General features: G+C 40.4%; 1 protein-coding gene across 2 annotated transcripts in view; it reads right to left on the reverse strand.

Moving 5' to 3' along the window:
- SEMA3D (semaphorin 3D) overlaps nucleotides 1-15,287 on the reverse strand; it is a 143,208-nt gene that overhangs the window by 127,032 nt on the left and 889 nt on the right. The gene's annotated exons all lie outside the window — the stretch shown is intronic.

The raw sequence follows: 15,287 nt of genomic DNA on the forward strand, positions 1-15,287 counted from the left end.
AACTATGCAAGAGCAAATCACTACACCTTCATGACCCTAAGCTGAATAAGAATAGTAATATCTTATTTCTGAGGTACATCTTTGTTCTCTAACACACTTGTTTTTTTTCAGAGCAGTTTTAACTCACACTTTGTACATAGTGTGTAGTCTAGTGAGGCTCTGAGTGCATATGAACTTTACAACCACAGTAATACAGGTAATAATACTAATAATACCCGTTTCTGTTGTGTATTGCCCTTTCACACCTCAGAAGCTGTCTGTATCCCTCAAATTGTTTTGCTTAAAGTGATCCTACCTGGTGCAACGTGAACAATCATCGCTGTGTCAAGAAAGAGGAAGCTGCTGTAAACCCCTGGGTTATTGTAGGTATTGCTGCAGCTGAAATTTGGTCTGATTGCTTCACTTCAAAATTTTTGGCTGTTTTTGCTATTAACCTTGGAAAGCCTCCAAAATAAACCTGATAAAAGTCCTGAACATCACAAAAGATACATTCTTCCCCATACTTGTAAATCATCTTTGGCATACTTCCCGATTTTAGTAATTATACATTTCCCGCAAGCTCCCTGCACATTGCCTATGGATGTCTTTGTATGATCTGTCTTCTAATTCAGAAAACTACATCAAGCTATTGCATGAAGCCCACATTAGATAGTAGCGCAATTCAATACTAAAGCACTGTTTAGGTCTCTGTATGGTTTTCTTGATGGGTGTTACCCTGCTGATGTGTTTTTATGTATTATTTATACTGGGATAGTGCCTAGAGGCCCCAGACAGGGGCAGCACCCCATAGTGCTTTACATACTATGAAGAAGGATACAAGAACCTCTCTTCCTTGCAGCTTATAGTCTAAGTATATAATGAATGACACCAGATGGATAAAACAGTCGGAGCAAAAAGTGAGGTAGTTGTTAGTAACAGTAACAGGCAGAGCATGACAGCTAGTTCGCTATATATAGGCAACGTGGGGCTCCTGTCACTGTTGTCTGCTTTCTCTCTGTCCTCTGTACCATGTTTTACAACCCACAGTGACCTGTGAACAAGCACTCGTACACAGAGTTGTCCTCTGTGTGTCTGAAGCACTGGGCACTTGGAAGCGTCTTTCACTGCCCACATCTGGCATCTAGGTGAGATTCAGAGGAATGAACCAGCGTCAGAGGTACGTATTTACAGAGCACGATTCAGAGCCCCTGAATTAGGGCATAAAGCAGATGTGAAATCACAGGTTTGGAGTCGCTCATGGGAAGGATTAGGAGGACTTCAGGGTGTCAAGGGAGCCCAACAAAAAGCTGGTCTCAGTGTAATTCAGAGTGTCTGCCTTTATTCCTTACACACTGACAGTGCAGAACATACACATATGTATATCTATAACTGCATTTCTGCAGTGGGAACAGCCAAAAGTCTTTACAGTGTCCAGGAACATAGTCCCTAGTTCAAGGTCAGGCTCTCTGGGGAGTCAACAACAGGTGCATCTCCAATGTAACTCACTGACCAAGTCTCACTGGGGCTGAAGATGGGCTTTTAAGCTCATAGTCTTGCGACCCAAATACACCTCTTCTTATTTCATGCCCTGATCTGAGTCAGGATTGCTCTACACCCAGATAAAATCCCCACTGCTTTTAGATCCTCTGTGTGAACCTTAAATCCCCCTCTAAGTTCTTAAGAAAGTCCATCTCTGATTTCTCAAAGCAATACGTGTTGGGTCTGCAAGGTCAAGAAAAATCAATAAACATAAAACTCCTGAAAATACATTTTGCTCTTCTGAATTCAGCCTATTTTAGACATTTCCAAGCGTAAGTCTAGTTCAGTATCATATGTAGCCACAGGCTTTCTGACACCAGGTCCCTGTCGTGACTGATTGCTCACTCATCCTTGCCTTTTCATCAATAGATGAGCCAGAAGACAGGGAGCTGAACAGTAAATGGACTCTCTCCCTCCCTTCCCTGCAGAGTCAGTGAAGTAAGCAAGTGACAAGCAGTTGTGAGGGAAATAAGAGTCCAGCAGCGTGAAGATTTGCTCTGGAGACGCTGGAGGTGGGAGCTATGGAAACAAGAGGGACAAAGCCTTTTCTTTGGAGAGTGCAAACCAAAAAGTGTAAGCTAGTCACAGAGAGATGTTGCTGTCCCACAGGGGAACGAATGTAATAATACAAGGGAGGACTCTATCACTGAGTCACACCTACAGCAGGATAAACTAATTAAGCACATCTTTCTTTGAAATGCGAACTCGTGCAGTTGTATGGGTTAGCAGGGACCTCAGATAGGTCATCTCGGTCTTCCTTTTGAGTCCGTATTCCTCAAACTTTCCTCAGATCCCCAGCATCCTACAGCTGCTTTGCACATGGACCTCCAGCAGCTCTAACAGAAGCTCCCAGAATTTTTGTAGCTCTCCTCTAAATGTTCTAAATGACTTTCATTCTCCTACTTTTTTTTTTTTTCTTTAAACTCACAGTTCCCATAATTGTATTTTCTCTGAGGATCAGTCATTTTCAAGGGGATAGCTACCACCTAGAGGTAACACAACAATTCCAACTAGCAGGAGGATGTTGTATTAAAGCAAAAGACATTAGGAATAGATTTCCAAAAGAACTCAGCTCCCGTTTAGTTATTAAGGCCTAGATCTTAGGTAATCTGGGACATGTAGGCCTGACTGGATAGAACACTCACTAGTAGTACAAGCACCATTTCATTTTTGGGATGTTGCTAGTCTGCACGAGGACTGCTTCACAGAGAAGCGGGAGCTTTATCATGTAGTTAGCTTTTAATAAAAGACTTCCTGAATGTTTTATGAGAAATAACAGGAGGAAAGCACAAGTTCTTTGAGGTGGTTTCTGTAATTCTTTTAAAAGAACTTTTCAGCAAATGCATTCATAAAAGAAATTTTTTTTTCCCCTTAAAATCAAGCTGAGTTGATTTTATTTGATCCTTTTATTCTTAAAGTAGCATTCATCTTGCCTGACTTCAACCATCTAAAATTCAGGCATTGTCTTGGCTCCCTGCAGAGGGTGGAGGCAGGCGCTGCTGGGGTGAATTCATTCCCCATCTCAGATACTGTCGCCGAATAGGGTGCATTGCCCTTGGGAGCACCTCATCTCTGTTCTGAAAACAGAGAAAGATTAGGCGACCACCTTACACTACATACAAGTGAAATAAATCCCATCTTTATTAGCTTTTCTACTCAGTATACCTGCATGGCTCTCCTTGTTACATCTGAAGACACATACTTTCCAAACATTATTCTCACACTCTTCCTATGACAAAAAACATTTTTAACCCATTTACAGACAAATACAGCTGAGACAGGTAAAGGACAAGATCTAGACCCGCAAAGGTATTTAGTAAGTTAATTGTCTTAAATTAGGTGGGTTTCAGTCTCTGCTGGTTAACACTCAATGATGTAGAGAAAGAAGTGGCAGTTGGGTGCCTTTAGGAATTTGCTAGGCTCTAAGCAGAAATGACTTGCCTAAGGATGTATGTCATGGAATTAACCCCAGGTCTCCCGAGCTGCTGTCCTAACCTTTGGAATGTCCTTAACATTAAGCAAATCCTCTGCTGTTCTTGGAATTAAACTTCTGAAGTATTTACAGTCATGTCTTCTTCTCTGTCAAACTCAAACAAGCTATGCACACACAAATCCTTTAATTTTTCCTCATAAATCAAATGTGACTTAAAGCCTCCCCTCTCATTTTTATCGCTCTTCTCTAAGTTCTCCCTAGATGTTAATTTACCAGTCATAGCACAATGAGGACAAAACTCCAGGTTGGATTTTCAGGTGTTACTGTGATAGAAGTAAACACATGAACACCAGCATAAAGTCCACTAAAGTCAGTGGAAATATTATTTTGACTTCAGTGAGCACAGAGTTTTAGTCTGGTTTGTAGCATCTGAGCACTGTGTATCACAGTAAAGTGCGCTGATAATCTCTGTTTCACTTATAGAAATAATTGACCATGACCTTAAAATTTAAATACTTAGAGCTTAGACACATGAGAGTCCACAAACAGTAAAATGGGAATTAACATACTGACTACTTTGCAATCACATCACACAGAAGTATGTATTAGAAGACTTTCAACTAGAAAGCAGCTTACTTCACTTCGAAAGCAGCCTTAGGACTCATAGCCTGTGACTGCTCATGCAGAGAGTTAGCGTGAAGAAGACACCACACTCTACGCTGTTATTCTAATTTAACAGCATGCTGACTTCTGCATGTAGACAAACCTTATCAGACCAGAGCAGGCTTCAGTATTGGGCGATACGTGTTTCTTAGAATAATCTTGGGGAGAACTGCTGAGTGCTAAGCATGTCTTCTGACTTCCCTGGGACCTGCACCTGGGCTGCAGTAAGGGTCAATTTATAAAGCAGGCTCATTTCATCTGCCTTGTTTTTTGTTTTTTGTTTGGTTTTTTTTGTTTGTTTGTTTGTTTGTTTGTTTTAATTATCTACATAAGGTGAAACAGAACAGAAAGTTTCTGTAGGGAGAGAGAGGTGACAGTCTCACACTATGCAAACAAATGACAAGATAAAACACTGTTTCTGGTACTACACAAGTGCAGTTCTCCCCTTCTATGACAGCAGCCTTGATCTCTAACCAAAATAATCCTATATCAACTTTGAATTATCGTCAAAGCCTATCCATGTTTTGTTTTCAGCAACTATAAACGCCGAGTATGAACAGCTTGTGGGAAACACACAGGTGAAGTATCAAGCATCTTTCAAGAAAGTTGTTTAAATAATTCTAAAAGGTTTTCCAGAGGGACATTTGATCAACTCCTGTATTAAACAGACCAGAAAAACCTTACAAAGTTACCCTTATATTGAATCCAGTAACTTGTTTATTGTCCAAACAGAACTCAGTTTCTGGGGGTATTAAGAAAATGCGATTCTGCAACATCTTTTCTATTGAATTGCCTTGCCCATCTTCTGAAATTGAAAAAGATAAAACTCCTACACCAAAATGAGAACATTTTGCCCAATCACCCAGCTTCAGAACACGAAAACACGTTTGTTCTGTGTCAGGGTTTCCAGCCTGTATCTTGTGAAGCACAAGAGGAGCATGTTACTTCGAAGTTTTACACAAACCAGAAAATCCCACGCACCACCATATCTCTGCAGGGAATGAAGAATAAGCACTGAGGCAGCAAACACTGCCAAAAACTCAAATGCCTATTTTGGGAGTTTTTACCAGCCTAACAAAAAAGCAGGAGGTAGAAATGACAACTACACAAGAAAAGACACCCATGGGACTGAGGTCACATCTTCAACTTGAGCATGACCAAAAAGAGCTCTGAGCAACTGATGCTGCCTCCACAGTCTAGCTGAGTTTTCTGAGTGGTGGCACACACAGGCTAAGCCTGGAAAGCTTTCCATAACATATTTGTAGCTCAGACCACATCGCATCATTGGGATCTAATAAAGATAGCTGGAAAAAAGCTACTGGTCCTCTAGGAGAAAACAATGGAGACACTGAGAATCCTGGATCCACCTGAATATAACACCCACAGAATCTGGGTGGCTCTACAGAATAAACTCTTTCCACAGCATCAGTTATTAATTTCTCCATCCTCTGCCAGCATCTTTTCAACTATTTTAACCGCTTGTGCTCACACCTCTTCACCCATGTGGCACAAAGAATAATGAAGAGAGACAGCACAATTTAGAAAGGGTCATGCCTTCCAAGCATCAAAATGTTATTATTTTGACAAGAAAAGAATGAAAACAAATAGTAGAGTGCCTACTGAAAGGCCTTGTGAGATTCCCCCATGACCATTGTAACCTTTGCTGATGCTTGCACCAAAGATAAGGACGCTACTGATATTCAAAGCCGCCGTGTCCCAGTTAATTCTGCCCTTATATATAATTTCACTTATAAAGATGAGTGTAACACTTTACAGCCTAATAGCTTAACTCGGAGGTGTCAGATCCCACTTTCCGAAATGTCACGAGAATTCATGGATGGAAAACAAAGCACAATGAATCCAAACACTTTCCAAAATGCTCTTTTCACATCATTTCAGTGGCATTTATGTTGTTTGCAGGGAAAGGAAGGAAGGAAAAGATAAAAAGGATGGAAAGTACTTTTTTTTTTTTAATACCTTTCACTAGAGCAGCTTTTATTATCCTTAAAAAAGGGTGATAACCTAGGATAAAATTAGAAATAAAGCCTGCCTTTACTAAGAAAATTACTATCCATATTTCAGCACTGACCAACTGCAGAACATCTGTGCCTGTGATATCAATAGCACAAATAGTAGCAGAAACAAAGGCGTTTTTACCATTGTCATGAAAGCCTGACACAAGACCTGAAATCTTCCTGAATCCTCTCCCTGTAACACCTTAACACCCCATATGCACGACTGGTACTGAGTACAGTACACTAGAGATTACATTTTTTTCATCATGTCAGGACCATTTCTGGGAACTGACAAGGTACAGGATAACTGTGCCTCAAGTTTTTACAAAAGCATAAGAGACAGTTAAACTGTAGGAAGGAATTGAAATTTCAGAGGGGAGAAGATTTTGGAGGCAGGAGCAGCTTGTCCTCTGCCTCAAAACCACCTGGAGAACTGCTGCAGCAAAGAGGTGAGGACAAGCAATTCCAGCTGGGAAAGACCAAGCTCTTGTGCCAGAGGACACGCTGGCAGCTAGCATGGACCCAGCACAATGGAAAAAACAGGGATAAACGATGCAGAATCTCACCTTGGGTGTTAAATAGAATCTAAGAACGTCATTCTGATTCTTTTTTTTTTTCTTCTCTTGCTTTGAAACCAGATGTTTGGGACTGAGACAGACAAACTCCCTGAACTGTTTCCTGCACGTAGGTCCTGCTTTTCTGTCAGGCTGTGAAAAGGTACAGAAAGTGGACACTGGCACTTTCAGCAGTGTTTCATGCTTAAGTATTTATTCTTCATCTTTACACATCTACACATCAATATACAACAGCAACAAATTGAGAGAGAAAAAAAAAAAAACTTTCCATCACTGTAAGCACCAAAGCACAATAATTCATCTATCACCAACCAGCCAGGATGTGATTTTAATCACTGTCAAGGAGATCAGTGTCTGTGTTATGAGTTTCACAATGGTGCTTCTGTTGCCGTTTAGGAAAGCAATAAGCTGTAGAAAATCACAGGAAGCAAAGGACACAGGACTTCAGACTGGTGAGGACAGCATAATAATTGATCTGTACTTAGAAGTGTAAAATTCAAAACAAACAAACATAACAGATATATGAATTTTTAGAGGGATACCATAAGAATATCAGTCTACCATTTCACCCCCTTGTGAGTTAAATCAGTCTTCAGCCTAAGCAGTGTATAATGATTTTATTTAAAGGGGGAAAATCATCCCATGTGAAAACACCCTTAATTTCACTGGAAGGTGCACAGATTGTCGGGGTGTTATATTAGGAGACATATTTCCTTGCCATAGATTATTTTTTTTTACTTTTTTCAAGCTAAGGCAGCTTTATGAGATAATATATATCTGCTTTTTGTAGATGTCACTAGAGGACTATAAACACCAAGTCATAACTCCAGAACAAATCTGTACACTGCAAACAGTATTACCCAGGATACTCATTTTAAAAAGATAGACAGCAGCCAGCAGCAGAGGTAAATTCATCTTTTCTTCTAGAAAGAGGACTTAAAAGACCCTTAAGCCTGAACAATGTTTGTAACTCTTAGATGCATCAGTTCTCTAACTTCTTCCTCAATTAGGTGGGACTGACATTCCAAAAATTACATCCAATCAGCTTTTCCTTGAAGGCTTTAAAACTTGGAAGTTCAATTTACAAAATAATAAATTGAGTCTTAACTTAGATTTCATCAAGTCTAAGAAAACCTAATTTCTGACATTAGATAATTTAGAAGACAACAGATCAACAGACCACAATGATTCAGGCAGTAGTTATGTAAAGCATCTTTATCTATTAAAATTGTTTTAGACAAAAGATTAGATTAGTAACAGGGATTTGTATCTTAAGCGCCTCTTCAGTCAGCCAGGTTCAGCATTAGAGACCAGTATAAAACCTGTCTTATGCTGTTACAGGCTTTGCATGAAGCCAAACTTGTTTAACAACACACCCCCGTGGCACCTGGGCCATTGGGTGCACATACAACAAAGTCGTGATTATTCCAAACTGTTCAGCACCTGTGGTGTTCAAAACCAAGCACTGCTCTGCCCACCTTACCTGCAAAGCCTGGGTGGGCTCCAAACACGCCCTGTTCTCCCACAGACTGAAACCAGAAGATCTACCTCTCCCAACACCAGTTATCCAGCAGCCCCAAGGTCAGCACACTCCTTCAGGACCAGGTAGGATGGGACTCCTAATGATTAATATAATATTGTAGTTCAGCATCAAATAGGAAATACCAACACTAATACCAAAATATTAATTGGAGAAGGTCCAGTAAGAGAAATCTTATCCCTGAAAGATGATGTGCTAGCCATCCCCAAGCCACAGTCCCTTTCTGTTGGGCCTTTGATAACAGAGCACTAGGAAGAAAGTGGTCCCTGGTGACTGAGAAAGCCACGCTCCCAAGCACCAGCAACATCATCACTCAGACATACACCTGAAAAACTGCACTTCCAGGTCACCTGAACTACTGGCACCTGGACCACCTAAATATATGCTAGAGATTATTATTTTTTAAACTTAGTTTTTATTTTATTTTAAAATTTTTACACAAGAAAAAGACTGACCCTATGCAGATACCTACCTGATGGGGACCCCAAATGAATTAGTTCAGGGCCTAAGCTGCAGAGTGCTCCTCCTAGCTTTCTGCAAACTAGCTTACAGAGCCTTTCCTTATGACTTGTGGCTTTTGGGGATCCCACCACAATCACCCAGTCAGTGGATACACCTGCTCAGTATTGCAGTTCCCAGTTTCAGCTCTAGGAAGGGGATAGAGGTAATAAAGATACCTGCTTTTATTAGCTCACCCTTTAGGATTTCTGTTCCTTTCAACTGACCTGCTTCTACAAATTAATGACTTACAATAATTTGCCCTCAGCAAACTGGACGACACCAACTGTATCCACGATTACTGTGCTGAGATACATGAAGACCAGGTAAAAAATTCTTGGTAAGTCTGTGTTTCAGCATAGTATTTCTAGCAGATTTTTTTTTTTTCTTTCTTTTGAAGACAAGAGCTCTGCTCCAGTTGAAGCACAAAAGCTTAGTCTCTGACTCAAAGTATTACATGGCTCAATGGATCCAATAATTCCAGATTTGTTCATGTGGAGACTTTGTGACTCTAGAAAATCCTCTAACTTCATTATAATATACCTCCCCAGAATAAAGTGGATTCTTTGAAGCTTCATTGTTCAGAAATTAATCTGCTAAACTAAAGAGGCCACAAGAACCAAAAGTCACGTTAATTCACTGTAATTAATTTATTGAGGCATTAGGCCAAATTTGCTATTTATCTTTCACAATAGGGGATTTCATAATGCCATTACAAATTCAACTTTGCCCTGATGCTTATATCATTGAACATCAGAAAAACAGGCTGAGACCTCTGTTTATTCTATGAAATAAAATTGGTTTTGTTACTTATTGAGGAATCCACATCTCTTAGTCTTCTGTGCTTGATGACTCTTGCCCTACACTATGGTTGAAAATTGGTTTTGGTTTTTTGTTCAATTGGATACCTCACCAGTGCTAAACACAAGGGGACCTCCATTTCTGATTGGGACCTCCTGATGCTACTGCAATATAGCTAATAAATTAATTAGAACTTCTCTGAATGAGAAAAGGTCCACTGCTTGTAACTAATGACTATGCAAAGAGAAGTGATAAATCATGACTATCCTGGTTTCTCATCTCTCACACTATCCATATCTTATGTATGCTTCCTACTAAATCCAAGATTTTAAGAAATATGGAAGACAGACACAAATTTGTTCCTGTGTCTCCTCTGATTTCTATTAAGCAACAACAGATCTTCAGAGATGTAACATGCGATCACCCTGTTAGTAGGACATACTATAGTGTCCTTGAAGATATATTTATATTCTTAATAAAGGTTTTCAGGCACCTATTTAAAAAAAGAAATTAAGTCATGGAATTAAGTAAATTATTAGTGTTTTATATACAGATGGAACACATCTTTCAGAAGTCAGAGAATAAATATAGGTATGTTACATCTTGCAAAGATACAGATTATGAGGAAAGTCAGAAAAATAGTGTAGAGAACATTACAGTCAAGGCTGGGTCTTTCTGTAAATCTTGGAGAAAAGGAACTGCATTTCCAACAGTCTATCACTACTTCTCATTGCCCTTCATTTTATTTCCCTCTCTCAAAGTGTAGCTGTTCAGCTCTTTTGATACTAAAGGATGTTATGAACAATCTTCCTTTATTACACAGTTCTAAAGCCTTTTAGTATAAGTCTTCATAAAACCTCACATATGTACATTATAAAATTACAGGGAATAAGTTCCATATGAAAAATTCATCATATTTCTTCTTACTATTTTTTAGCAGAGATTCTGACATTAAGCATGAAAGCAACAGACATTGTTTTAATTCTTCATTGTGGAAGGAAAAAAAAAAATCAACTTTTTGCTTTTGGTTGAGAAAGAATATTTTACATACTCCCTCATTGCAGTCTCTCCCTTGCAAAACCAAAAAAGGATTTTAGAAGGACAAAAAGAAACCACAATTATATGGAGTGTGTCATTGATAAATTCCAGGGGAATATAACAAGCTAGGTAGGCACATACCATAAGATCTAGCTGTTCAGAATGTTAAAATTCTAGCCAAGATTAAGATGGACTATTTGGCCACATCAGCCCTCAGGACTGCATTTAACTTTCAAAAGACTTGATCTGACTCTAGATTGAGACTTTAGGAAAGTACTTTTTTCAAGAGAGCATTTTACACAGCGGTCTATCTTTAAATGTGCTTAAGTCCCTTGAAGTCACTAACTACAGAGAGACTGAGAACAGGCACAAGTCTTTCATTTCATGACAGCCTTAGTTTTGTATAATTTTCAGTTAATCCTAGGCTTTCTGTTTCCAGTGCATTTAGTCCTGAGTTATGCTGACGCAAGATGAGATCAGACTCAGGGTTGCAGCGTCTCCAGGATTTTTGGAAGGGGCCATTCCAGGAAAACCAGTAACTCCTCCTTCCCAACCCCTTGGAAAAAAATAAATAAGAAAACAACAACAACAACAACAAAACCTCAGTGTATCATTGGAGTATGCTCAGATGTTACAGAACATTTTAGTCTCTTTTCTCCTGCATGACATCTGCTTCCTGCAAGTCTCCTGATTCACTGACCATCTAGATTGGAAACGGTTTAATTATGGATATTTGTTTTGCCTTTAAACTGACCACATTAAAAGAAAAAGCTCACATGACACTTCTGTTTATAATAACACAGGAAGAAAAATGTGCAAAGATGTACAAAAATGATCCATGTTACTGAAAGCTGAGTAATATATGCAGTGTGAAATTCATGCAGGGCGGAAGGTCCTCAGGAGTTACAGGTTTCCATGTACATATAAGCACTAGTGTGAATTTGTCTTTAGCCATACATATCCTGAACCCTTTAGGATTCACCCTAGAAATTAAGGTTGCAAATAAATGCCTCTAATGTACTGTACTTAGTCTGACCAGTGAAGCTGACTATTAGGTAAACTGTTAGGTACCAGTACAGCTCTGAACCTTCATCACATTTTCCAGTTATGTTGCAGGGAAGTTGAATGATTTAGTTAAGGCCAGTATAATTTTCTAGGCTTAAAAAACCACACCCATAACTCTGATAGTCAAATTGAGTCACTGATTCAACCCAGATGGGAATCCAGGTTCTTCTTGGCTTACTGTTATCTGTTCTGCCCATTAGGCTATATGACTTCCATAAATTATTTTGGAGTTCCCGTTAAAAGAAAATAAATCCACATGATGCTAAATGCTGCCTCCCAGCTGTAACGCAAACTGGAATTTTGGATCATAGCACTGCTCCCTGACTCATCCTGGATTCCCTCCATGTGACGTTGGATCCATCTAAACTTTTTTTTTTTTTTTTTTTTTTTTTAATCACCCACTGTCAGATAGCACGTGGTTGTTCACACAGCATGTCTCTCGGATGTGAGAAATAACAATACCAGAGAGGGACCTTTCTGAATACACAAGGACAGAAAGGAGAAGATAAAAAGAGTAAAGATTTATACAGGGATAATTTAAGCACTGACTCAGTGCCATTGCTAAGTTTATAAAATACATAAAACCCAGACAGAAACGTTAGGGCAGGGGGGAGATTGTGTCAAGAAGTATGACAGAGGTGCAGCACTATAAAAAAGATAAAAATAACACACCCGTGGAGCAAAAATTTCCTTCACACATAGTTTAAATACAGCCACCACGCTTCATGTCTCATGGGCACAGCTTTACTATGAGCTTCTCTGTTGTTTGTTTGCAGTTGGAGAAAATCCAGAAAGCAAGGAAAACAAACACATCACACGTTCGCTGCGTCTATTTGATTTACTGACACTCAGCATGCACCTTAAGCATTTTCCACGGGTTAAAAAGACAATGGGCCAAATATAGCTCTGGCTGCCCCGCAGGCTGCCTTGCCAGGAGAGCGTGGTGGGAAAGCCTGCTTAACCAGCATCGAAGGATTCCCTCATGTAGGAAACCTCAAAGAATATAGAGGTGGCTCAGTGGCCAATTCCAGCACCAGGGGTTTTAGCCAAAGAAATGCCGGCATGTGCTGGGAATCCAGCTGATTCCCAGCTGATGAATCAGACTCTCCGGAGCCACAGGTAACTGGTATGTCTACTTTGCAGTGGTGCACAGTGAAGAGACACCTGAGACTACAGCTTCTGTATTTTTAACAACAAAAAGAAGAACAAGAGAAAAAGCAGAAGAGGGATTCAAAAAGAATCCAGAAATGCATCATTATTTTGACCATCCTAAGAAAACAGCATGCTTACAGAGTGACTCCAAATTATTATGACTTTCTGAAAATTAAACTGTAAAGATTCTGACTGCATGGGACATTTTCACCTCCACTTGCTCTCTGATAGAACATGGAAAGAGATGATGAGTATACCCCTTCTACTAGGACCAAAGCAGAGACAGATTTTTTGGGGAGTATTTCATTCTTTGGCTTCACTTTTTAATACCTTGGTGTTTACAGTATTGATTTGCTTAATTATCATAATCTAATCTCTGAGTAATAATGATGCAGTATCCTCCAACACTTTAAAGGGATCTTTCCCAATGAATAACATCTATTTCCATTTAACGTTCTAGCTTAATTAAAACTTTTTTTTTTTTTTTTTCCTAGGGCCTTGTTTCATTTAATTCAATTGCAAAATCCCAGTAGAATTTCAAGAGTGCAGTATAATTTGCATAATGAACACAGTGGTATCTATCTACACTGAAAACATCAGCTCTCACAAAACCAAAACAAAATCATTGAGTAGTTGAGTGAGATCAGGGCTGTTCCAGTGTATTGGAAGGCTGGCTGATGGCACAGCCTGCAGTTAGAGAGAAGCAAGGAGAGGATGGTACTTGGGAGTGAGGTCCAAAAGAAGTATCCCTCTTTTCGAGATCTGACAGCTGCTACCCACTAAGTCAAATCTGGGGGCAGGAATACAAGTCAATTATATCTTTCTGAGATTGAGTCACCTTACTCAGCACTACTGGAAGGCACTTCTCTCTTCCCCTGGGATTATTGTCCTGAAAGTATCTTACACCAGCTCTTATAACTGTCATATTTTGAGATGCGGCAGAGGATACTGGTGAAGCTGCTATTTCCATTTCTGGTTAAAGCACTCCATGGGCAGAGCCCACAAACTGGCTGTGGGAGACTGGTGCAAAATGTTTCTGCCTAGTTTGGAGCACATCTCTCTCCTTCAGCACTGCACCTAACAGGGAGTCCACTCTGTTCACTGTACCCTGAGAATCCCTTTTGGATTGATCCAGTGGTAAGAAGAGGGAAAGAAAATTTAATTCCTGGATCTTAGGCTAGTCTGGATGTCCAAGCCAAAATAAAGTTCAAATAAAAGTGAAGCCAAGCTGCTCAGCCTGATCAAGGCTTAAGTGCTGCTATTTATGAAGCACCTCAGAGCAGCAGTTGTCTTTGAAAGTTTAAGAAAAAGAGGTGTAACACTTGCAGAATTTGGGTACCTGTGTTTGACAGCAGGATGACACTTATGGATTAAAATACCCAAATTCCTCTTTAGAAAGCTATTTAGACCCCCAGCTTTCTACAGGCTTAGGAAAGACCTTGATCCTTACATGCCTTGCAGATGATGATGAGTAGTGCTTTTCTGGATCAGGCCCATAATAAACTAAACAAAATAATGAAAAGGCAAAGATGAAAATCGCGTCAACTATACTAATACGGGTTTGAAAACCATTATTAAATTGTTGTTCCATACAGTAAATCACCTCATACTGGTTAACAGCGAAATCAAGTCTCTTTACCTGTTCTCTAGATCTGCAAGTAAATAGTAAGTGACCAGCTAAAATTCTTGCCAAAGTTCTTGCCTGCATCTTCATGACCTCTGTCAGAGCCACAGATGCTGCATTTAGCTGCTGCTTTCTCAGCAAAGTGCTCTCTGCTTATGGTCAGACTGCTGCCCCATTGATCCCTATTGTTCTTGGACAATTTTTTTCCCAATCTAAATCAAACTGAAGCTTTTTTTAAAGGAAACATAGGTGGCTGCTTTGTGCTTCTACGGTACACAGCCACCAGTTACCTAACGCGTTCAGGAATGTTTCCTTTCTAGAAACAACAACTTTCATTTTGTAATATTCACTGCAAAAGAGGAGCTTTACCACCCTGCGTGTTATTGCACAAAGCAAAGTAGAGGTTGTCAGTGTGAGAAGACGAATAATCTCATTCCAGCCAGCACCCCAGGCCAGCCAGGTGCTCTGCAGCTCCTAGCGATGGACACGTTCAGCAGGTCGCGCTCATGGCGATGCTGGAGGACCGTGTGGAAGGGAAGGAATTTTACCACCGCTCCCGCACGCAACAGTTTTGCTGATGACCAGGGGCCGACTGTGCCCCCGCTGCCCTCCCATCGCCCCGGGACACGCGAGGCAGCAGCAGGCGCAGGGGGCCGGGGCTGGCAGGGAAACACCTCTCCGTCTGCCCGCACCGGTGGCACCTCCCCAGCCTTTAACCCCTGCTCCCCGCAACTGTCGCCTCCTGGTCCCCCAAGCCTCCCCCTGCTGCGCTCCCCGGGCAGCGGTCACAACCAGCAAGAGAATTCCCGGCTAACAGCTTCTCTCTGGCGGGGAAGTGCAAACGTGCACGTTTTCGGCCGAAAAC

This window comes from Athene cunicularia (assembly GCF_003259725.1).
Source record: "Athene cunicularia isolate RWA chromosome 1 unlocalized genomic scaffold, athCun1 chr1_part2, whole genome shotgun sequence".
Lineage (NCBI taxonomy): Eukaryota > Metazoa > Chordata > Aves > Strigiformes > Strigidae > Athene > Athene cunicularia.